A 17,742-nucleotide genomic window follows, 5' to 3' on the forward strand; every position below is an offset into this window, starting at 1 on the left:
GCGTGCGGGGCGCCGCGGTGGGCGAGCGGAGTGGCCAGGTGTGCCCGGCAGCGGCACCAGATGGCACCTGGCGTTTCTGTTACAAGCATCCCTGCTCAGAATCCTTACAGTCACAGAATCAAATCGGTTGGAAAAGACCTATGGTATCATCGAGTCCAACCTATGACTGAACACCGTGTCAACTACACCGTGGCACTACGTGCCGCTTCCAGTCTTTCCTTAAACACCTCTGGCGACTCCATCACCTCCCTGGACAGTCCATCCTGAATCTAATCATCCTCTCTGTGAAGATTCTGTGCCTAATGTAGAACCTAAATCCCCCCTGAGGCAGCTTAAGTCTATGTGTTCTCCTCCTGTCACTGGTTGCCAGGGTGAAGACTCTGACCTGACCCCTATCTGGCTACAACCTTCTTCCAGTCAGTTTGAAGAGAGTGGTAAGGTTTCCCCTGAGCCTCCTCTTCTTGGTCATGTCCTGCAACCTCATCCTGCACAAACTCCAAAGACAGACATGGGACTCTCCTGCATCATCTGGGCACACTTCCAGCATGTGGAAGACTCTGGGACATGGGTAGGACAAGTGTGTGCTTGGTGCTGCTCAGCTCTCCCATCTGCCAAGCACTGCCTGCTGCCCTGCCCCATGCCCTTTCCATGCTGACTGTCATCACATGGGCAAGCCCAAACTGTTAAGCTAGGCACTGATGGTGGGAGGTAATGTATTTGCAGTATGGGTTACAGAGATTATTTTAGAAATAATTAACTTGATTAATAAGGAGCACTAAGAGACATAGTAGTGAAATCTCTGAAGAAGTTGAGATTTTGATGCCACTGACAGACCAAGGTGCCCTCATCTCCCTTCCATTGCTTTTTCCAGGCCTGCTCTGCAAGGACAGACCTCCTGCCTCTCACCCAGGCTCCTTCTCAGGAGTTTCCAGTGCTGCTCTTCTTATCTTGTACCAGTCTAAGTTCCAGAGTGTGTTAGTCCCTGACTGTCATCCCATGCTGTCCACTGTGGTGACTGGCAGCTGAATTCCTGATTCTCCAGCACCAAATTTTCCTCTGTTTTTGTTTCTTTGTTTCTTCCTTTCTACTTCTTCCTGTCCCATTCTCTCTCCTTGCATTCAGTATATTGATTGGACTTCTGCTTGGAGTCTCTCCTTTTTTCCTGCAGCTGATTATTTTTCTGACCTCTGTGCTGCATGACAATCTTCTTATCGCCAGGCCTTCCAGGTTGCACTAAGCCACTGTAGATAAAGAAGGTACACATCTGTTCAGAGGTGGGAGAAATCCCCCTTGCCTATTAATATACAAATTTATTGAAAGGCATGCCTTTATTCTCAACTTACCAACCTGCTTGGAAGTTTTGCTTGAAAAGATTAACAATGTACTAAAAGATTATGGGAAACCTTTCAAGGTTCTGTAAATCCTGTAAAAGGAATTAGGACTTAGGTTTGGAGCAGGATTTTTTTACCACTCAGGTTTTCAGCATTGTGTCTTGGGACAGCCCTGACAGGCATTATCCTGCTGAAAACTGATGGAAAGAGGAAGAAAATTTCCAGGTGTGTAATGAAGGACCATCTGTCCCACACACCAGGTGATCACTTATGTGCACAAAAGGCTGTTAGGTTTCAAGGCCAGCTTTGGATAGGGGATCTTGCCCAGAAATGTCTGTATTAGGTTTCTTCTGCACAGAGAACTATGAAACATGACCAGTGAGGGACTGAATAATTTGGATATATTAAAATACAAAATCAGGGTGTGGAAACTCAAAAAAGAGGACTGGTTGCAATGCAGCTCTTCCCACAACCTTCCCACAACTGACATCAGTGTTCTCCTACCTGACCACAGCTTCAGATTCAAAGCCACATAGATTCCAGGCCCATTGTCAGATAGGGTTTTGGAGCAGGGCTGAAGCATTTATACCAATTCCTTAGCAATATAATCTGTCGTGGACTCTACATAGGCCTCAGGATTTGCTCCTCCTCGGTCCTTTTGCCACCAGATTGTTTTCAGTTCCCTCTGCCTTTTTCTTCATTCCTTTTTGTCAGGTCACTTGACTTTGAAGCTGGGTGCACATAATGAAACAGTGCCCAGCCTTCAGTCACAGGACTTGCAGTAAGGGCAGAGGTAAATAAGAGGTTGTGTCTTTGCATATATGACATGTACAGTGATAGATGTGACTGGACTTTGTCCATGGAGAACTGCAGTTCATACAACATTATATTCTTTCTGTGTGATTCATTTCTCTCCTCACTAGGGAAAAAAAAATCCAGAAGAATACAAAACCAACTGTCTGCATTAGAAAAGGTTAATTTTACTTAAGCACAGGGAATTGTGCCACTGACGTCCACACAATCAGGGACCTATCTGCACCTAGTTTTGCAGGATCACAATAGGGTCTCATCCTGTTCTTGTTAAAGAGTGAAAATTTCCATGAAATTTCACAATGTCACATTGGTGACAGACCTGTGCCAAGAAAGCTTTTTTCTACGATGTGCTAGATCTTGTTTCTCAGTCGTAATGATCAAACATAAAATAGTTCTGCCAACTTTTACATATATGGAACTTATTTAACATACAGGTTAACTGTTACTCACACAAATACTTCTATTTCTACATTAGAATTTTGCACAGTATAAAATTAAATACAATTCACATGAAGTAAGCCAATCCTGAATGTGGAAATGAGGAAATGAAATCATAGTGTGAAGAATCACAGTGTGTTTTTAGGTGTTTTAGCAACTGCACTTTAACTTAAATAATGACACCAGACTTCAGATTAATGCTGTAGTTTTGACAAAGCCTTGATGAGATCGAAGAGGCATCAGAACAATAAATCCAGTCAGTCAGTCAGTTTTTCCTGGGGAGCACCAAGGGTTTTGATGTGAACCTCTGGTATGACTATTGCCACAGAATGATGACTACCATAGTGAATTGTTAGTGAAAAAGGCGTAAGTAGAATAGTCTGAAAAACATTCAAAAGAATATATTCATGACATAACTAGGAAGTGCCTGAGATACTTCAATGTTTAGTTTGTTTATGGCATCAATTAATTTAGGGTGCCTTAATTAAGAATGCCTTCAAGCTAGAGAAACAGCCTTTGAAAGTGATGTGCCTGTGAGATCAAGCATTGTATGGGGAACAGCTGCTTTTCTTCTTCTTCTTCTCCTTCTCCCAATCCCACTTTTATCATTTCACTCAGCCTACTCTTACAAACTCCTTTGTGCTTTACCAGTGTCTACAGATGGTCCTGTCCAACTTGCTTCCCTAGCAGTTTGTGAATTACTGACATTCGCCCATAATTGCCCACACAAACATATGACTTGGGGTGAGCAGAAGGTCACAGTGATATTGTGATAGCTGGAGGGGTGGGTGAGGCATTGAGAAGGCACAGTCAGCTTTCAAGGTGTCCCTCTCTGACCTTCAGTTCAGACTTCAAAGCCTGCTGGCTGGCTCCTTGCTAGAGGGAAGGGCATCTGGTCTCCCTGAAATTGGGGAAATTTTATTGTGTCCAGTTCTGGGCTCCTCGGTACAAGAGGGATATATAGCTGCTCTGGGTCCAGTGGAGGGCAACAAGGGTGATTGAGAGACTGAAGTATCTGTCTAATGAGGAAAGGCTGAGAGAGCTGAGCCTGGTTGCCAGAGATGTGACTGAAGGGAGACCTCATTACTGTGTATAACTATCTAAAGGGAGGTTACCAAGAAGATGGAGACAGGCTCTTCTTGGTGGTCTCAACCACTCGGGTATGAGGCAACAGGCAGAAACTGATGCATGGGAAGTTTCACCTGAACATAAGAAAGAACTTATTTACTGTGTGGATGACTACACAGTGGAACATATTTCCCAGAGAGACTGTGGAAGTCCCCTCACTGGAAGGACAAGAGCTGACTGGACGCAGCCTTGTTCCACGTACTTTGGGACAACCCTGGTTAACCAGGGAGATTGGACCCAGTGACCCACTGCGGCCCGACGGGGTGGGAGGCGGCCCGGGCCGCTGGGCGCTGCCGCCCGCCGCGGCCGCTCGGTGTCGCCCTCGCAGCGGGCACGGCGGCGGCGGCGGCGGCGCCTCCCCCGGGGCAGCCCCGGCCCGGCGCCGCTGGAGGGGCAGTGCCGAGCCCGGCCCGGCCCGGCGGGAGCGGCGCCGGGGCAGCGCAGGTGAGCGCGGCGCCCGCCCGCGCCCGCCGCGGCGGCGAGGGGCTGCGGCGGCCGGGGAGCGCCGAGGGGCGGCGGGGCCGCGCGGGGCGGGGGCGCTCCCGGCGGGGCCGCACAGGTGATGGCGGAGGTGGCCGGGCTGTGGCGGGGCTCTAGCTGGGGACGATCGCGGCGAAGCCAGTGCCCCGGACCGGAGTCGTGACAGTGTTCCCTTATCCCAGCCCGGGGAGGGACCCCCCTGTAGGGCAGGGACGGACCCTCCGGGATGCCGCTACCTACAGGAGCCTGTGTCGACGTAGGGATTCGATTGCAGGTTTGCGGGTGGAAACGAGGAGTCTTAACGCTCTTGTTTCAACTTTTAAGGCCGCGTCTGATGAGAAATGGAAATCTGGCTCAAAGTCATCTTTCCTGTTGTTGACATCACCTGAAAACTCCACTGGAAATATTTCCACTAGTTTGCTGCAAACATCGCTCCCCCCGAGGTCTCAACACCTTGTGAGTACACACTGGCTGCTGGTAGAGCTCTGATTGTGGAAATCCATGGCTACGGCATGTAATTGCTCTACAGTGTTCTTTTTATTGCAAGCATTAATAAAGAGCTTATCGTGCCCTGGAGTGTTGTGTGTATTACAGCATAGGCTGTAGACTGTGCTCTGTTTTTTTAAAAAGGCATAACCAATATATGCGTATTGTTATAATTATATGTGAAGCGATTAATTTGGTTTGTGCTTGGTATTTCTGCAATGCACATGACCAAAAGGATATGTTGCCTGCTACTGAATACCTTTTGTTTGCAGGGAAAACATTGAGAGAGTTAGAAAGTAGCTTGCTGGTAGGTGGGTCGGTGTATCTTTTTCCTGTGAATTGTTTAAATGAACTTAGAATGTCCTACCGATGTTAAAGGAGTATTTGGGAAGATCAGTAAGTACTGCCTCTGTCCAAAGACAGAAAAATGTAACCATATCTTAACTCTTATGCAGCATCAGTTAGGCATGGATCAGATCCCCTGGCAGGACTGTTTGAGGCTATGGTTTATTCTGAGGAGAATGTTATTTACTTTCTTTCAAGGTGATGTGTCAGGCTGCGCAGCTAGTTTTATAACAACTTATTTTGGCAGGCTCAAGTTTCAAGTATTGTGTAATCTTCATTCTCTAGATAGTTGGAAAACAAACTGTTTCTGGAGATGTGTGATTACACCTAAGATCTGCAGTTGCATTGCAGACCACAAGACATGGTGTAATGACTGTCCTTCGGAACTTCATAACAATTTCTGAGCAGAAAATACGCAGAAATAGTTAATTACACTGCATGTAGCAAAACCTGCAGTTTAGTGGCTACATGAAGTATTTACATGCCTGGTATGTAGATGATGTATGCCTGTTTGTCTGTGAGGACCTATTAGTCTGCAAGGGTAAATGGGAATTGTGTAGCAGAAGTAGTAATGTCACTGCTTTTCTTGCTTTTTCCTTTTTTTTTTTTCTTTTTTTTTTTTTTTTAATAAACTAATACAATTTAAAAAGAGGTTTGTGGTAGTATTCAGTTGGAAAGTTTTCACTTTCCCCTGCTCCTTAATGTCTACCCAGACATTGCAACCAACCTCATATAGGAGACTGGCTTTGCACACAAGAAATAGCCAGTAAATGATTGGTAAAAATAAAGTGAAAACTTCCTGATCATGCAGGTGCTTTCCTTCAAGATTTTTTCACAGAGGTCTTTTCTTTTTTGAGGAACAGAAATTGTGAGAGGTTGTCTGCACTAATGGGGCTCCCATGTTGGCTGATATGATGTAGTTGCAGCACCAGGATTAGCATCTTGCCCTGTCACAGGTGGCATGTTCTGGAGTCCGGATTATCAAATTTATCATGTTATTGGACTAGGTGAGATGAATGATACCTTAGTAAATCAGGTACTTGTAGGGTGTGGTAATGAGCAATTGAGCCTCAAGCTGCATTTCTCCATGTGTCTTTAGCTTCACCTCTGTTTGACTTTGCCAGTGAGTCATTTTGTGATGTAAAAGAAAAAGACCTTACAGTCCCTTACTTACTAAATCTGTATAACAGGATGAACACTGGTTATTGGTTTGGATATGTGGTGTACCAATGAACATTTTTAAAGCACTTTCAGGTTCTTAAATTAATTACACTGACAATGGTATTTATTCTCATTAATTTCAGATGTGCACTTTCTCTTTTTTCCTCAAGAGTTAGGACTTCGGATGAACTTGCAGAGAACTCACAGTTGTATCTTTTTTTAGAGATATATCAGTACAATAGGTCGCTGGTGGAAGTATTTTATTTTAAATCACAAATGAAGTGTCATATTTTATTGGAAGGATTGATCTAGGGGGATATTTGTCAAAGACATAAATTAGTTGTAATTGCTTTGGGCAAATAAAAATTTGAAATAAATATTTTTAGTGACTTTTGTTTATTCAGGAATTAAATATGTGACTTCCTTAAAAATGATCCAGCCAAAAATAGAAGGTGCAGGGCTACACTTCAGAAAGACCTTAATTCATAACAGCAAGGGGCTAATTTTCTTCCCTGCCTCCTATCCAGCTATTTTGATCCCAAAAATCTCCAGAATAGTTTCTGAAGTACAATACTAGAAATATTCTTGCATACCATTGCTATTCTTGCATACTTGTGAGCCCTTTGGGAATAGCTTAGTTACTTCTCACTTGGCTACTCCACTCCCTGTTAGCAAGTGCTGCTGAAGAATAGTTTGTTACAGTTCATTGACAGCAGTTGTGAGACTTGTGAAATCCTGAAATACCCCATGTCTTGCTGTGACCTGTCACTGAATTATGTGTACTGGTCTCTTTCTAAACTATTTCCACCTTTTGTTTGTATTTGGTTTATCCCATGCTGCCATTCAGAAGACTGCTGGATTTGTGAAGCAGCTGTTCCAAATTTAGGTAGTCAGAATAAATGTGTAGAGTCCTTGCTTATTTGTTGCATAACTTTAAAACACACGAGTGTTGGGATGTTCCCTGTGACTGGGATGTTCTCTGTGTATTGCTTCATTTGAAAGGTTGTGCATGGCACGGTGATGCTTTGTATTCAAAGTGCTGCTGCTTTGGCCAGACAGGTATTTTTCTTGTTTTCTGGAAAATACTGAGGTTGAGCTAGAGATGTGAAGGTGTTGAGAATGAAGCAGGAAGGATATGGCTGGTGTGCAGTAGTTTGATACCAAGGTAAAGAATGCTATAAAAAAAACAAATATGAAATGAGTGTCAATTTAGGACAGGTTACATTTTTGAGAGGTGTGTGATGAATGAAGCATTAAGGCTGCACAGGATTTTGAAACTAAAAGCAATCTAGTTCATTACCACTAATAGTTAGTTGGGTATATCCTGTTGCCATAAATCAATCCCCATTGGATGGCCTAATGGACACAGGACAACAGCTTGAATTCTTGCATTATCCAGTTGTGGAGAGGTTGTCTTGGTAGCCTCAGTGGTGTACTTCTGATGCAATATCAAGTGCATGGGTAGCTCATGGTATCATGCAGGACTGCAGATTGCTGGCTTGCTCTTGCGCTGTTTTACTTTTGATCTTTTGGCTGTGATCCTGCTACTTGTGAGATGAAATTAAAGGTCCTTGGAATGAACAGGAAGGTGCTTTCTACCAGCCAGCACTTGTATCTTCCTGCTGTCTCCTCTGTGGCTCTCTCCTTCCCACTCCCCATACCCACTGCTGGTCCTTCAAACCCTAGGTGCATCTCAGCCAAGCCACAGCCATGAGGGGCAATCTGGCTGGGATTAGGGATGGGATTTGGGCACATCTGTGGCAAGTGGTAGATGGAAGTATCTGGTATGGATGCCAGCTAGATGGAGAATACTGGGGCTACAGGGTAGCTGGGGTGTGATGTGCTGAGTGTAGGTACCCTAGTAGGATTGCCATAATCCTGAAGAAAAATTTATATACTCCTATGCCAAAAAAGCTAGGCTTTTTAATCTTATGTTGTGATCAAAAGCATTTGTGGAGTATTCTTCAAATAATTAAATCATACTTTCTTCAAATCCTGCATTTAAGCAAGCAAGCTGCTTCTAACAGCCTATCCCTTACTCTCTATCTCATGGTTTGTCACCTTCCCCACCTAAGCACCATCCACTTTGTGAAGTGAACCACTGAAGATACAGGTTTTGTATGCATGTCTTGGCATGCTATTGGACAAAAGCGTTTTCATTTGCATTATGGAAAATGCATTGGAATTGATGTAAATGAGTTCCTTAAGGGTGTGTATCTTCATTGTGTCTGCATTGCAGTGGGATAATTTCCTTTTCCAGTTTGAGATGCCAACTGCTTTAAGACAGTAGGGAATATTTTTTGTTGGTTTTAACAGCATCTGCAATGTGATATCTTAGGAAGAACTGTTGCTAGGTCTATTTATATTGTGTCAATATCCTTCTGGGTTAAAGTGCCCTAAATTGTCTCGGTTGGGTCAGTCACAGGAAAAGTGCCAGGCTTATAAAATAAGAAAGCACTATGAATGTACAGTAATTATATATGAGCTTAATATTTGAGTAACTTTTTAATAGTTGTCACAGATAATCATTTTAGGTATGTTTTACTTCTGTTCAGAGTTGGATGTCTGTCTGTGCAACAGATGCAGAAATTGCAGCTGGATCAGAGTCTTGGGTAGGATGTGATCTTTTCACTGTATCATTGCTATTGCAAGCAATTGCACTAATAATTGCCAGTTAGATCTGTTGCTTAACTCAGTTTTTTAATGTTTTGTAAAGCTTACATATGAGTAATTTTCCTTCATTTTCTGTCTGAGCACTTTTGGGATTTGATTATGTCTGGCCGAAGTCTTTCAAGAAGATTTTGGGATAGAGGGGAGGGAGCGTGTCTTTCTTCTGCCTGCGGAATTACCTGCCTGACATCTACAGTTTTTCATTGATGTTATTGTTCTGGCTTGAATCCAGCTTTTAAAAGTGCAGCACTTTCTTACCACTTTGTTTTTTCCAGATTTTGCAGCAGCTCCTGACTTCTTGCAAGTATGAGTTGTTCTTTTTTCACAGCTTCTCTGTTAAATCCAGCCATACTCTTGCCATGTGCTCTTTTTAAAATTATTATTTTTAAGTTTATGGTGGTTTTTAATGTTTATTTTTAAACTTATGGTCTAAGTATAGCTATGAATGGCAGACTTAGGTGTGGAGTAAGCTTAAACATGAGTTTGAAGTATAGTGTTGTATTAATGAACAGTCAGCTACCAAGTTGGATTCTCTTTTTACTTGTAAGACTACACTTAATCAGTTTGGAGAAGCCAGGTTTTAAGACATCCTGACCTGGCATGCACTGGGTGAGGCTGTCATCCATTTCACTTATTCCCTGGTGTCTTGACAGACAAGTGAAGTGAGCAGCTTCATTCAGCATGCCTGATAAAGCAGAACTGGATTTGGGGATGAATGAGGACAGCTCAGTAAAGAGAGGCTGTTGATGTTACATGTCTTAGTTGTTGCTAGCCTCAAAATAAGCAGGATCAAATTTAATTTATTTAAATTCTAATAATGTAAAGAGTTTTCAAAAACTTACCAAGTGACATAGATGCTTCTGACATAGCTGAAATAACAGAGTAGCTTCTCTGTGTGACCATTTTCACAAATCATACTTTGGCTGAATGCAGTGGGAGGTGGATTTCTCTTGCTGACTAGGACAGTCTGTCTGGGGAGATTTCTTTCAGCTCTTCCATCTCTGTAGCCAGGAGCTGAGCAAGTCCCATGGCTGCAGGAATGATGAGCCTGGTTTGTAGGTGGGTGAATTGTTTCATGGTCAGCCTGGCCAATTCTCATCTCTAGGTTGGCTGTGTTTCATTTGCAGGGAGATATGACATATATTCTCTTTAATGCCTTTCACTTTTGTAGGGCATCCATACTAGTGACTCTGTCAAGCTGAGGAGGGAACATGAGTGAATGGGAAACAGCCTGAGAAAATCAGAGAAGAAAGACAACAAATGAGAAAAACAGCTTGAAAACTGCTGTTGGATAAGGAGAGCTATTTCTTCTCACTTGTTTTGAGCTTGAAATATTCTGGTTTAATCTCATGTCTTCTAGGATTTCTCCAACCTGATTTTCTTCTACTTAATTATCCTACCTTTGGTTGTCTTGTGTTCTCCTTCCTTGAAACTTTTCTGGTTTTGCTAAACCTTTTTAAAGAGGAGGAGGCCAGACTTAAAACTTCTAAGATGGAATTGAATTTCTTAGATGATTGAATAAAGGTAGGTTTGGTTGTACTCTCTGCAGTAATAGTTTTTTAGCACCCTTCCTGATTTTTAACTGTGCTGATGCTTTCATAAGAACAGTCCACTGTCAGTCCAGGATTTCATTCCTGAATCATCCCAAGCCCATCATTATGCATATGAAGTTGAGGTGTTTTTTCCCAGCACAAGTACCAGACTGTGTTTAAATGGTATTGAAATCTACCAGCCATTTTTAATATTTGTAATCTTTCCCTGTCCACTGTGATTCATTAGTGGGTATAGTGAACACAATATATGCTTAGTGCAGATGGCTGTGGGGCTGCAGGTTTAGTGTCCTTCTCTTGGGAAGACTGACCTTGTACTGTTTATTTCCTGTCTGACTGGTTCTCTATACAGATGAGGACTTTTCCTGTTATCCCATGACTGCCTAGTTTGTAATACTGGGGCTTTTCTGTGAGTTTGCTTTTTTTTTTTTTTTTTTTTTTTTTTTTTTTTTTTTTTCCCACTTTTAAGCAGCCTTCCTTCCTTCGGAGGAAATATTTGGGGGTTGGTCATGAGTTATTGAGGAATAACTTGACATCAGTGTAACTGTGGTAACAGGCTACATTTACATGTACACTCACCACAAATGTGAAGTAGCTTAATTTAAAAATCCATCTCGTGTCCAGAAAATCAACATTCAGATCCATCTAATCTACACTGCAATCACATCCCAGCTTGCTTCATAAAATTTTAAGTTTCAGTATTCTGTTTGGATTTAGTTTAGGTCAAATACATGTATTTATCCTGTGTGTATTACAGGAACTCACTTCTCCTTCTCATTCTTCCTACTTGTCAGAACAGGTTGATTATTTATATATTTAGCTCTGCTTTGTTTAGTCATCCTTTCTCAATAAGAATTTTACACTTTTTTTACCTGGAAGCAATATGGGTCCCAATGGGAAAGTGAATGGCAGAATTAAAAGAGTAGTATGAATACTTGCACTAAGTGGCATGCCATATCAATAAATCTAAGCAGAATCTATAGGTATAAGCTTTGGTCCTTGGCAGAGTCTCATACCTAAAAAAACCCTAATATTTTAAGAAATCGTTCCCAGATTCATGGTCTCCATACAAGAGTAATTTAGGTTGAAAAAAGCAAACCAATTTTGAGAATTTAACCTTTCATGTCTGTAACTGCAGACATACAAAAGAGGAGGATGTTGCTGCTTCATTTACTAGAGCTGTGGCAGTTTTGCTTCTTTTTGTTTGTAATCCTGAAAGTAGGATACTTGGCATGGAAGACAGAAACATATTCAAAATCAAGCATACAGAACTTGGATACATGTATTTACAGCTTTTAAGAATAATTGTTTTGAAAAGTTGTAATAATATAAATTTGCTTACATATCATATGTGGGTTTGTACATGCAGAAGTGTCTGAATATACTTATGTTGGTTTTGGTGAGCAGACACACCAAGAAAACAGGTAAGGGTGCGTTCAGAAGAACAGAGCACAGCACTTGAAAGAAAAAACAAACCAACATTTTAAAGTTTATTTTTCTCCTCACAGTTTGAAATTAAGATTCTCCTTGGCTAGGCTGCAATAAGCATTGAGCTACTCAGGAGGCTGTGGTGTAAAGCTAGTTTTGTCTGGGAGCCATTCTCAGTCTTTCCCAGACATGGATTAAAGAGTGTCAGTGAAATTGAGAGCTTGCTCTGTGTTTCAGTCCTGTGTAACTCTCATGAAACACACGGATACTCTGCCTTCGTAGAAAAAGCACAATATGTGCTTTTCAAGTAAGCTAAGCCAGGGAAGGTTATCAGAGGAGAGTGCCACTATGGTGGAATTTCTCAGCACACTAGTGAATATGTGCTACAGTGTTTCACATTAAGATGAAGGATTTTTCTGTCATTCTAGAGAGCTGTATACTTGTCATCTTCCCCAAAATACTGAGATTTTGGAAAGCAATAACTGTATATGCAGTGTCTTAGTTTGATGGTTATTGCATTTTAAATTTTAATATAGCAGCAAGCATCTGTTGTATGTCTGTCCTTTTTACCTGTGAAAAGCAAACTGACCTTCAGTTGATCAGTTGTCATGATTCAAATTTTGAGTATGGGTATCCACTCTTCTGCTAACAAAAGTTTTTCATTGTTTGTATATGTTAAGCTTAGTTAAAAAAATATATGGTATTTCAGGGAAAACGGAGTCAGGCAAAAGTGTAATGCAAAAATTAGCAGATATTACCAAGTATCATTTGAAAATCACTTCCCTTATGCTCTGCAAGTGGGATTTTCAGGCCTTGCTTATTTAAGGGTCAAGAATAAAGTAATACTGAAATAATGACTATTTAAAAAATTCCCATGATTTGTACTCAGATAACACTATGGTCCACAGAAAGGTAAGAATCAACAAATTATGTGTAGCAAAATTATAATTAATTTACTGCATTACATCTCAGATGGTTAGAACTGAAAAACAAAATCTTCAGTTAGTTTTTTGCATTATTAGATAGTTTATAGATGGATTCTTATTATCCTGTTTTTTTTTAAATTGAATTTTATGTTGTATTTTGTATCAGTAATGCTGGATCAAAATCCGATTTCCCTGCTTCTGTGGCTGATCTCATTCAGTTCATTGACTGTTTATGTGAATAAGACCCAAAGAATGTGGCTTTCTAAGAAAAATATCCTCCCAGAGGGAGTTGTAATAGGCTCACACTTAATATAAAGGGGAAAAAAGACAGAAATGAATGTTTATGTTTCCTTGTCTTGTTGTACAATGATTTTCAGTGAAGTTTCATATTCCGTGAAATTAAATCTGTAGCCAAGATAATATGATAGCAGACAATTTTTATAATTCACCATGCAGGTCTGTGCTCTTGAAACAATAAGCTGAGTGTTTTTAGGTGCAGATAGCCTGACTAAAATAACGTGTTGCCAAAGAAGTTGCAGTGCATTTTTGATAATGTTGAGCAGAGAGATAATTGTAAACTCTGCATGGTGGGTTACAGTCATGGGAGCAGTTAACAAGATAAAGAAAATCTCAGCTTTCTCTCTGTTTACAAAACTGGCCTTTCTGGAAGGACTGGAAAGCAAGAATACAAATATATAATCTGCTTGCATTCTCTTTCTACCCCTCCTTTTTGCCTCCCTGTGTTGAGCCAAAAATAAATGGGAAGACTAACTGTAAGAAAACAGTGCTAGAGTCAGTCCTCCTCTTGCTGAGTTTTCTCTGTCTGTTTTATACCCCACTGGGAGCTGGTGGTTGTGTGGCAGCTGCAGCTCCCCTGATTAGGTGCGATTCGTTCCTGTAGTGCCGAGAGAGCAGAATTCTGCTCTTAACTCCTCCTTACTCACTCTGCAGTACCTGCAAATCCACAGATGGAGCAGCACAGTTCAGGAGTGAAGTTTGATCCTGTCTGCATTGAAATACCAATGTGTGTTTCTACCATAATAGGCCACTGCTGTGACTGTAAGGTAATGAAGACATCCTTGACCTTTTTACCATTTAATTTTCCCATTTTCTCTTCATTCTGTGCCACTTCTAAAAGGTCTGCATTGTACCCCAATTTCATCTTCCCCGCTCTTTTGTCCTAGTACTTTCGTATCATTGATTAGAGAATTATGTTTTTCTTTGATCTGTTCCTCATCCCCTACAACTCTCCTGTTGTTTTGCTAGTTGTGCTCCTAACAGTGGTTAATAAGTGCTGAGTCAACACTTAGAACCCAAAAGAGATGTGAACAGAGCAAAAGGTTTTTTGACAATCCTTTAAGAAAGAATTTGTGAGAGAATGGAAAAGGACATGTGTCCCTCTTCCATACTTTTCCAGGCCATCTTTATAGATCAGATTGATTGTTGTGACATATCTTATGGGGCTTTTTAAAGGTTTTATGTTCAGTATTTTCTTCCTCATCCTGTCTCAATTTGCAATCTTATTTTTCCTGCTTTCACTTCAACCCTAGTACTGTTTTGGGCCTTGGGGCATGTTTTTCCATCTCTGCTTTCAGTTCTCTCTGTTCCAACACCAGTAGCTTATGGGCTTTTCTGGTTGCGCTTCTAGCTTTGCTAGGCTGCCAGTCCTTATCAGTGTGATGTTTTTTGGATAATAATGGTCCACTGCATTCCTTGGTAGGAGTGATGGTTAAGGAATATCTATTTCTATCTTACTGGACAGGAACTGCCACCTCCTTGAAATATTTATTGTGTTTTTCTTGTATATTGTAAAAGTGAAAAAGGAATCCCTTTCAAAAGGGTATCCTCAAATATAAGAGGCACAGGGGTGCTGAGCTTCATAAGGGTAGGGAAGGAGATGGCCATGAAGAAAATCCTGCCTATTTCCAGGAATATGGTGTCCCTCTAGCATGATCCTACTCTTCTCTGTTTCTCTGACATCAGGTTTGGGTTTTGTTGGTTTTTTTTTTTTGTTGGGTTTTTTTGTTGTTGTTGTTGGTTTTGTTTTTTTTTTTTTTTGGTTTTTTTTTTTTTTTGCTTCTTATTTCTCTTTAGGACATGGGCAGCCTTTGTGGGCAGATAATGTAAAATGTTCTCCAAGTCCTAACACAATCTTGTACGACTGGCCTCTTGTAAAGTATGAAGGAGATTCAGATATTCTGAGATTTCAGAATATTCATTAACTATAAAGCAGGTACACTGACCTGCATAATCCTTTTCAGTACTCAAAATAGACCAAAGCATCTTTTTTGACTGAAGACAAATAAAAAATCTAAGGAGACTGAAATGGATGTACCAAATAGCATCATACTCCATGGTTCCTATTAGTGGCTGACCAAGGAGGTGCTTATACTAAGGGATCCTGACTTTACCAAGGTGCTGTAGGTAAGCCCATGGAGTGACACATTTCCAGGTTTTCCTTTCTTTCAGGCTGTGGGAAATGTCCACAAGCATTAAGAGGTTGAGTGTCTTTAAAGCCAGTTTCAGTTCCCAGAGAGATTGCTCCTTTGGGTTCCTGCAGTGCCTGTGAGCACACAGGGGAAAGGAGGGAGATCAGGGAGCACTGATGGGGAGTGGAGGTGATTTGTGTTCACTTTTCACCCTCAGCTCTTTGTACTTGACACGAGTACAAATATTTCTGCATTATGAATCTGTGACTTCTTGTGCACAGCCATGAGGGCAGTCTTCACTGGGAGCTGAGGTTCTGTCCTACAGGAGGAGAAGCTTTCAAGAAATGCAGTCTCTGCAGCATAGTTTCTTGAAACACCTAAAATTATATTAGTGGTGACCCTTTTAATCTGTACAAAGAGCCTGCTGGAGTGGGAGATTTTTTATTTTACGTGGTTGGGTATTGCGTTTCAGTGCAGCAGATGGCATGTGTATGACAAGTGCCCTTTGGTAAGAGAGTAAACACAGCAAGAAATACACCCCAACCCCCTGGCATTTTCTTAGGCATTTTATTACATCAAAGCACCCTTGTGCAATGCTCATTTCAGTCACCTGATGCAAGAGCCAAGGTTTTGTGATAGCTACTTTATTCTGTTGCTCCTATGTTAGTACAGCTGGCAAGATTCTCAAGATCCAGGGAAGAGCAATGTGATACTCAAGGTGAGATGTGTTAGTTGAGCTGTAGCCTGAGCTGAGAGAGATTAACTTCAGTTGCTTGTCCTGGAATTATTTTGTGACAATGCATGGCTTTTTAACATTAACTGAGATCCTAGTTTGTAATAAAAGTAGGATAGGATGGAAACATGATTTTGTTTATTTTGGGCTTTGTGGGGAGGCACTCCTCATGAATCAAATGATGAGTTGAGACTATTGCTCTGCATGGCTTGCACAGAACAAATGGAGGAGGACATTTAGGAACTGGGCTGTTCAGTTTGGTTGGAACAAAAGAGCCCTGAGGTAGGGAATCACTTTTGTTATGTGACTGAGATTCCCCCCAGCCTTCCATGGAGTGGGGAAGAATCTTCTGTAGAACTTCCAAAGAAGCAAGTAATGAATATAGCACAGAGGGTGCCCACAACCCACTGAGAGATCCTTCAGCTCCACGTCTGCCAGTGGTCGAGGCAAGAGGGTCAGAATTTCCATCGTTTTGTTTGCATGACCTGTTTGGAGATTACTCCCAAACATCACCCATACAGATAAAACTGTGAAGGGCAATTTGATCTTGTTGTATTACAACTGTTTAGGGGACTTTAGATTACTTTTTGCAGTTACTGTTTCTTATGGTAGCCTTCCTTCCAGAATAACTTAGGGAAAGTCTGTGTCTGTGCGATATCAAACTCTGTCCCTGGCTATTGATAATGGTGAGTGCATTAAACATCAAAGTCTTTTTTTTTTTTTTGTGTGTGGAATCAAGTCCCTAGTCTGGTTCCCCAAGTCCAGAGCCTGCTTTATTGGTGTGGCATATCCCTTTGGCCACCTTAGGTCACCTGTCCTGGCCGTGCTCTCTCCTGGCTTCTTGTCCCCCCTCACTGGCAGAGCAGGAGACACTGAAAGGGCCTGGACTCAGGGTAAGCACTGCTGAGCCACAACTAAAACATCTGTGTGTTACCAACATTGTTCTCATACTAAATCCAAAACAGAGCATTGTACCAGCTACTAAGAAGAAAATTAGCTCTATCCCAGCCAAGACCAGGACAAGGAGAAGGTGTAACAATAGTGGGCAGGGCATGAAATGGAGTGGTGCAGCTGAAGGCTTTGTGCAGATACTTCTTCAAACCAATGTTATTCACTCAATGCCAGGACTGTCTTCAGACTGTGTTTGCATAAACTAAACTTACTCCTGGATTCTCGTTATAGCATCTGAGTCAGAAAATGTGTCCTACTACTGTATTCAGCCCAGTATGTTTTAATGAAAACAGGTTTTGTACCAAAACTGCTGCTGTCATTATTGTGCAGTCTGTCCCAGCACATGGCTTTTCTCAAGTGTAACTCTCCTTCTTAGCCCAAAATCTACAATTGTGAAAGTCGTACTGGCCTGCTACCACATGTCTTCAAAGAACCCAAGGGGCATTTTTAATGAGAATTGCTTTAGAATTCCTGGTTTGATTTATGAGGTAAAGAAAAAAATAATCACAGAAACATTATCCTCTTATCTGTTAAAACTTTTTTCTTCAACTTTATGGTGATAAAAGAATAACCCTTTTGCAAATGGAGTAACCAAATGTTTACCTGTTTTCCACTTAGAAATATAGACTGTCTTTACTTAAATGCAGGACAGTTTGAGAGAAAGGGAAGTGGAATGGTAAAAGACTAGAGGTCTTTGTTCTAAATTGTAGAATAAATAAACATTCAGGACCTCAGCATTGGATGTTTGTTGAAAACTTTTCTCAAACTTGTATTTGAGAAATAAAGCTGAAAAGTTTTTTAGCAGTTTTCTGTACTGTTCTAAGGAGGTTTTTGTTACTTGTACAAGGTGAGACAAATATGGCAGCAGGTCTT

General features: G+C 41.4%; 1 protein-coding gene across 9 annotated transcripts in view; it reads left to right on the forward strand.

The window, feature by feature from the left end:
- The first annotated feature begins 4,058 nt into the window (after positions 1-4,058).
- Positions 4,059-17,742, forward strand: part of ANKRD6 (ankyrin repeat domain 6) — an 85,956-nt gene continuing 72,272 nt past the window's right edge. For 8 of the 9 annotated variants that reach the window (XM_085576469.1, XM_085576472.1, XM_085576470.1 and 5 more), the window contains exons 1-2: positions 4,059-4,154; positions 4,515-4,646. The gene's annotated coding sequence lies outside the window, so the exon portion shown is untranslated. Of the gene's footprint in view, positions 4,155-4,183; positions 4,270-4,514; positions 4,647-17,742 lie in introns of those variants that run through there. The other variant, XM_085576468.1, reaches the window with a different exon arrangement.

The sequence above is a fragment of the Lonchura striata genome, chromosome 3 (genome assembly GCF_050655825.1).
Source record: "Lonchura striata isolate lonStrDom1 chromosome 3, ASM5065582v1, whole genome shotgun sequence".
NCBI classification, from domain to species: Eukaryota; Metazoa; Chordata; class Aves; order Passeriformes; family Estrildidae; genus Lonchura; species Lonchura striata.